General features: G+C 59.8%; 1 non-coding gene and 1 pseudogene across 1 annotated transcript; both read right to left on the minus strand.

The window, feature by feature from the left end:
- LOC128307970 (uncharacterized) overlaps window positions 1-336 on the minus strand; it is a 6,652-nt pseudogene extending 6,316 nt beyond the window's left edge.
- A 397-nt stretch (window positions 337-733) lies between these two features.
- On the minus strand, window positions 734-891 carry LOC128308013 (5.8S ribosomal RNA). Its single transcript, XR_008287978.1, has one exon. It is a non-coding gene; the product is annotated as a 5.8S ribosomal RNA (ribosomal RNA).
- Window positions 892-7,500: the final 6,609 nt, after the last annotated feature.

Raw genomic sequence — 7,500 nt, forward strand, 5'->3', positions numbered from 1 at the left:
GGAGTTTACCTCCCACTTAGTGCTGCACTATCAAGCAACACGACTCCATGGAGCCGACCGTCTACCACCTCACTTTTCGTGCCGTTCGACGGGCCTATCACCCTCTGTGGGATAATGGGCCACCTTCAAGTTGAACTTGAACTGTTTGCACCGTAAGTGGTAGATAACGGACCGGTCCAGTACACGGAATCGGACAGACGCGAGGTACGCGCCGTCCCTACGTGCTGAGCTTATCCCGTTTCGCTCGCAGCTACTCAGGGAATCCCTGTTGGTTTCTTGTCCTCCCCTTATTAATATGCTTAAATTCTGGGGGTTCTCACACATCACTTGAGGCCTACGTTGGATTTTTCCCGAATGGTAAATAGTAGCACGCACTTGTTCGCTTGTATCCAGCGGGTGGGCGTACCGCACGCGTTACACGACTCGGCCAGACGGCGGGTCCCGGCAACAGACGGCAAGCCAGGTGTTCAAGGGCTTCCGGTGCTCCCAGGTTGTCTTATAGCCGAAGTTCGAACCGTGCGACACGACACGCACCCACTGGGCCAACTGTACCGCCTTACCATTTCAGCGCCCAAGGTCCCCCGCGGAGGGGGTCCGAGCACGCCATGATGCACAGTGCGCCAAACGCGTGTGTTCAAGCCTGCGACACACTCCCGGGCGTGCTGCTCGCCCAGGCGTGCCGCTGGTACGCGGGCGTCCTGTAGTTATGGAATAGTGTGTAACAAGAATTGGTAGGCACTCAAGAATGTGTGCATCGGTCGGGTTTAAACGTCCGATGCGCCATATGCGTTCAACGTGTCGGTGTTCATGTGTCCTGCAGTTCACATTCTGACGCGCATTTAGCTGCGGTCTTCATCGATCCATGAGCCGAGTGATCCCCTGCCTAGGGTTTTGGTATGTTCAACTGTCTCCTATGTTTTCGTTATGCGCTAGGTGCATCTCTCACAACTTAAGTTCCCCGGACAGCGTAACCGTGCACCTCTCGGTTCCTTCGAAGCCGTCCAGGGTGGACAAGGATGACCATTGGTCTTCCTTCCCATTGATCGACGCGCGATGTGGGCGGCATCGGCGCGATCTTGCACAACTTTCGTTCTCTTGATTAGGTTCTCTCTCGCTCGAGGCCAGTGTTTAAATATGTTCTAGTGGGTCTTTACCTTCGCCCATGTGTCACACACTTTACGCGTTCGATGGCTGCCATTGGGAGTGTGCGCACAGGTACGAAGGCCACTGGCCTACGGTCGCGCACGCTCAATATCGTAGTATAGACACACCTCTCTCGCGGGTCTAATTGGCGTGCGCGGCCCCCAAAAGGTAACATAGCAGTTTGTTCTGCTGATACCGTGTTTCTCTATCTCTCTAACCAACTCACACAACAACATATATGTATTGATCGGTAATGATCCTTCCGCAGGTTCACCTACGGAAACCTTGTTACGACTTTTACTTCCTCTAAATCATCAAGTTCGGTCAACTTCGGCCATGCCAGCTGCAGCTCACGAAGGAACCGCGGAAGGTGTGCCTCCAGAGACCTCACTAAATAATCCATCGGTAGTAGCGACGGGCGGTGTGTACAAAGGGCAGGGACGTAATCAGCGCTAGCTAATGACTAGCACTTACTAGAAATTCCAGGTTCATGGGGACCGTTGCAGTCCCCAATCCCAACTAAATGAGCATTTGGGTGATTTCCCGTTCCTCTCGGAATGGGGGCGCCAATTGGCGAGAACACGCTGCTGCTCACATTGTAGCACGCGTGCAGCCCAGAACATCTAAGGGCATCACGGACCTGTTATCGCTCATTCTCACCTTGCTAAACACAAGTTGTCCCGCTAAGCAGGGCAAACGTGGCCGACGACCGCCCGTGAAGGGGCCGCCGGCCTTGACGTCAGGTGCGCCCGGAGGTGCACTGCTGACAGCGTTCTAGTTAGCTTGTTTGAGTCGCGTTCGTTATCGGAATTAACCAGACAAATCATTCCACGAACTAAGAACGGCCATGCACCACTACCCTTAAATTTGAGAAAGAGCTCTCAATCTGTCTTACCTCGATAAGTTCGGACCTGGTAAATTTTCCCGTGTTGAGTCAAATTAAGCCGCAAGCTCCACTTCGTTTTTTTTTTTTTTTAACAAATGCAGGTTTTATTGTTCATAAACATTATGTTCTAACAAACAATAGCATAAACCCACGCTCTTGACGCACGACGTCGCCCGCCAGGGATTTGTCATGCGTCATTACGAACCCTTTCGGATGTCTCTTCCCTATTTCTTTATTAAATTGAATCGTATCTTAACCGCATATTAAAGGCGTACGCTTGCTTAGTCCGCGTGACTCACTCATTCTTTCCCCTCTCGGAGATCTCAAGAAGTCAACCCGACATCTATCGATCTGACCATTCCGCCTCGCTGGCGGCAGCCTCCTCCGCGGGTGTCCATCGTCGGCCTGCAGCCAAAGCACGACGGCGCCTTTCGTTTTCGCGTCTGTTCCGCCGAGACCTTATCAGGTCCGCCTCCGTAGGCGCGGTCCGACGGCGGCGCGTCGTCGAGGGTCCCTCAGCCTGGACCCGAGCTCGCCATGCGCGCTGCATGAATAGACGCCGCTCATGGCGAATTCTAACCGTTTCAGGGGAAGGTGGTCCCCCTCTGCTACGCCTAGGTATGGGAGGAGGAGCTAGGCCCGCTCGCTCCGCCTCTACTGCCGTCCGCAGTATCTCGTCATCTCGGGCGGCCAGTGCTGCTGCGACGTCCGCAGCCAGTCGCACTCGCGCCCGATCCTCCGCTCTGCCGCGAAGCCGTCGGTTGCGGGCAGATCGCTGACGCGCTGCTCGCGACTCGTTCACGCGCCGCGTGATGTCTTCGATGATGACGTCGTCCATCTCCTCACCGAAGAGTGCGGCCACACTTTCGAGGACCACTTCCTCGTCCTCGGCGAAAGCCGCTTCCGTTCGACCATTGGTGAGCGCTTCCTCATCGCGCCACAGCTGTTGAAGCACTGTGGTGATGGTCTTTGCTGCTTTCTGAATGCGGTCCCACCACTCCGCACTCTCCAGCAGCTTCTCTGCGATGTTGTTAAGCTGGACCGACTCGGGTGTCCCCCAGCCCAGCAGCTCACGTCGGATCTCCTCAAACACGGGGCACTCGAACAAGACGTGGGCCACCGACTCGACCGACCCCACGCACCGTGGACACTCCGGAGACGAAGCGAAGCCGCAGACGTGCAGGTACTCCCGGAAGAATCCGTGTCCGGAGAGCACCTGCGAAAGGTGGAAGTCCACCTTCCCGTGCTTTCGTCCCGTCCACCGGTGCAGGTCGGGAATCATCCCGTGCGCCCACGTCAAGTAGCGGCTGGCCGATGGTGTTGCCGCCGCACGGTCCCAGGCGTCCTGCCATTGCAGCATCGTGGCTGCTCGCTCCGCCGCTCGTACCTCCTTCCTGCTGGCGCCAGGCTCGACCAGCAGCCTGCTATGGCACCTTGCGTCCTCGTTGACGACCAGCCAGTACGGCACCAAACCAGCCATCACCACTGACACCTCGTAGGATACCGAGCGGAACGAACTCGATACCCCACGTGCCAGTGGCTTCTGGACCTGGGCCAGTCGTCTTCGGCACCACTGCATGTCTGTCGCCTTAGCCCAGATGGGCGAGGCGTACCGGATCACCGACTCAGCGACTCCTGCCAGCAACCGCCGCTTGGCCACCTGGGGGCCGCTGTGGTTCCTCATCACCGAGGTAACCACCGCCACCGCACGGAGGGCCTTGTCCGCGGCCGCTTCCACGTGCGGTTTCCACGAGAGTTTCTCGTGGAGTTGTACCCCCAGGTAGCGTATCGATCGCTTTGACGTGCAGACCACTTCGCCGACGCGCACAGGAATTTCCAAACGTCCTCGACGCAGACTCGATATCAGAACCACCTCGGTTTTGTGGGGGGCGAGACTAAGGTGACGTGCCTCGAGCCACCCCATCACCGCGTCGATCGCAGCCTCCGCGACCGTCGCCGACTCCTCGGGTGTGCAGCCCTCGGCCAGGATGGCGATGTCATCGGCAAAGCCGACGATGGTGGCCCCTTCAGGGAGCTGGATCCGCAGAACGCCGTCGTACATAACGTTCCACAGAGTCGGGCCAAGGATTGACCCCTGTGGAACGCCTGCCGTCACCCGACGTGACACCGGGCCGTCGTGGGTGTCGTACACCAGCTCCCTGTCGGTGAAATAGTCGCGGAGCAGGAGTTGCAGCTGCGCTGGAACCTCCTTCTCACGCAGGGCCATCGCTATCGCCTGCCAGCTGGCGGTGTTAAAGGCGTTTCTGACGTCCAACGCCACAACCAGCAGACAGCGCTTATCCCGGTTGTTAGTCCGTCCGTAGGACATCGCGCGCTCGCCTGCTTCCACCACCAGCTGGATCGCCTGCAGGGTGCTCCGCTGCTTCCGGAATCCGAACTGGTTCTCGGCCAGCCGAGGTGCCTCCGGATCCTCCAGGTGCTCGTTGAGTCTGTCCAGCGTAGTCCTCTCGAAGACCTTCGCCGGATTGTCGATCAAGCAGATCGGGCGGCAGGACGACGCTTCGCCCGGTGGCTTACCTGGTTTAGGCAACAGCACCAGCTTTTGCCTCTTCCACTCGCGTGGAATGACGCCCGTGTCCAGGCAGCTCTGGAAGACCCCGACGAAGGACTCTGGATGCTTGCGGATGGCAGCCGTTACCGCAGCGTTCGGTACTCCATCGAGGCCAGGCGCCTTCCGCGGATGCAGCTCGCTCGCTATCGCCTGGAGCTCCGCGCAGCTGATCGGACGGACCGGAGTGTCCCCTTCCGAAGGCGTGACGTCCGGCCACTCGACCGGGGGATGCTCCGGAAACAGCTCCTCGACGATCCGCTGCAACACCGCTGGATCGCGTTCACGCGCCGTCCAGCTGCCCCGAAACCGAAGAAGCACTTGCCGGAACCACTGTCCCGTCTCATCTGCAGCCAGGGCCTGCAGCCACTCATCGAACTGGCGCTGCTTGCTGGCCTTAATTGCCACCCTTAAGGCAGCACGCGCCTCCTGATGTTCCTCTGAAGCCAGTTCGGCGGACGTCTCGTCGAGGGCCAATAACTGTCGCTCCCGAGCCAACCGGCAGCGCTCGGTCAGCTCCTCGATATCCGGAGTCCACCAATATGTGTTGCAGTTCCTCCTCTGCTGCTGCGACTGCCCAATCCTCGCCATGGTAGCGTCGCAGGCCTCCGTAAGCACCATCCCCAGGCTTGCCGCATCGGTCACCCGATCGGCAAAACGGGTCGCCTCAAGTGCCAGCTCGAAAGTACGGGGGCAAAACTGGCGAGTTCGCCAGCGAGTACCCGCCTCCCGTACTTCGACACCTTCCTGCTGATGAATGCCCCGTCCGGGCCGCTGACCTGTACGATGCTGTTGCCCGACCGCAAACCGAATATAGCGGTGGTCGCTATAGGAGTAGCGGTCTAGCGTCCGCCAGGAGCTGATGTCCTCCGCTGCTCCATCCGATCGGCAGAGCGTTGGACTCGCGAAGGCGACGTCCACTCTGCTGGGCCGAGCCACACCGTTCCCCAGGAATGTCGGCTCCGTGCCGCGGTTGAGGACCTCCAATCCTAGGCTGGTAACCGTCTGAAGGAGCGCCTCACCCTTAAGGTTGGCCCGCTCGCTCCCCCAGGCCCCATGCCACGCGTTGAAGTCACCAGCTATCAGCACGCAAGGGTGGCCTCGCGCAAGTACCTCCAGCCGGTCCATCTGCTGCTCGAACTCCGGGAGGCCGATCGATGGCGGAATATAGCAGCAGATGACAACGATGCCCGCCACCTCGGCAGCTACGATGCCCGGATGCTGCACGCTCCTCACCCGCTGTATGGGAAACCGTTGGCCACTGGTGACGATCGCGGCCTTCAGTGCGTCGTCGGATGCCCAGTTCCCATTGTTGGCCGGCACAGCATAGAGCTCCGTGATGAGCATCACGTCTGCTCCCTCCTCCCTCATCCGCTGGAGCGCAAGATCCTGAGCGCTCCTGCTCTTACCGATATTTATCTGGAGCACTTCTATCATCATCGTGTGGCTGCAGCTTTGCACGAAGCTGCGGCAATCGAGTGCGGGCCGCCACACTTCAAACAGCGAGCCTCGCCAGTGCAGCTCGCTGCCTTGTGGCCTTCCGCGCCACACCGGATACACGCTTTGCTGCGGTCCTCTCCCGAGCACTGCCCGGCGAAGTGGCCGCGCTCCAAACATCGGAAGCACCGCTTCTCCTCCAGCGACGCTTTCGGGACCTCCCACACCCAACAGGAGGTGTGTCCTAGGAGCAGGCGCTTCCCAGCCAGATGCTCCGCATCCGACCGGGGCAGACGAACGCGAGCACGCTTCGTGCCGTCTCGCCGCTCCCACATGTCGAAGGTGGCCTCGGAATGCTCCTTGCCGAGAGCCGTCAACACCGCCCGACGCAGCTGGTCCTCGCTCGCCAAGGAGTCGATGTTTGTTATGAGCACCATCGACATCTCCGTACGCACGGACGCCGCACCCTTGTCTCCGATGGCTTGCCGGATACGCTGGCACAGCTCGGCGCTGTCGGCATCACGGCTCAGCGGCAGCCGCAAGGTGTCTTTCGGCGTTCGCTTGCCGACGCCGATCTTCTCCTGCATGCCGTCGAGATGCGAGCTCGTACGAATCGCCCTATACATGTCGAGGTAGCTGACGCCCTCCGCTGGCATCACCTCGATGGTGTCGGGCCGCTTCCGCGACTTCTTCACTGCAGCTGGCATCATGCGTGGCTGCTGCTTACTCTGCTTTCGCAGCAACTGGCCCTGCAAATGCCACTGTTGTTGTTGTTGCTGGGGCTGCCCAGCCGAACGCTGTCCGCTCTGATGTTGCTGCGGACGTTGCTGCTGTTGCCGCTGCGGCTGCTGCCGTTGCGGGAGCTGCGGCCACTGCTGCTGATGCTGCTGAGCCGGCTGCTGGCGTGCCGACTTACGGCGCACCACCTCGGCCCAGGAGCCGCCTTCCTGGTCCGGAGACGGCACCACCGTAGCCGTCACCGCACCCTCTCGCTGTTGTGCCAGCTGCTGCTGCTGCTGCTGCTGCTGTTGCTGCTGCGACTGCGCAACAACCAGTTGCGTAAGGAGCCCAGAGACCATCTCCCGCTCCTTACGGTTCTCCTCTCGCAGATGGAGCACCTCCTGGCGATGGCACTCCTGCATCGCCGCGAGGTCTTTCCGGTATTGCTCAGCTTGCTCCGTCAGCTGAACACGGAGGAGGGATAGCTCGTCCTCCAGACGCTCGATGAGCCTCTCCATCGTGGCTCCCTTCGCAGCCGTGGCCGTGCCAACGCCACTCGTGCGAGCAACACCGCTCGTGGCTGTTGACTGCCCTTCCGGCACTCTGCTGAGCATCACTACCGGTTTGGAGCCCACCGGTGCTCGGCTATCGGTCGATCCCGACCGTGATCGTAAATTCCGACTGGCGGACATCATCGCCAGAAGGAAGGAAGATTCCGCGCTTTAAGCTGGTTTTACTCCCCCTC

This window comes from Anopheles moucheti, assembly GCF_943734755.1.
Source record: "Anopheles moucheti chromosome X unlocalized genomic scaffold, idAnoMoucSN_F20_07 X_unloc_2, whole genome shotgun sequence".
Classification (NCBI taxonomy): domain Eukaryota; kingdom Metazoa; phylum Arthropoda; class Insecta; order Diptera; family Culicidae; genus Anopheles; species Anopheles moucheti.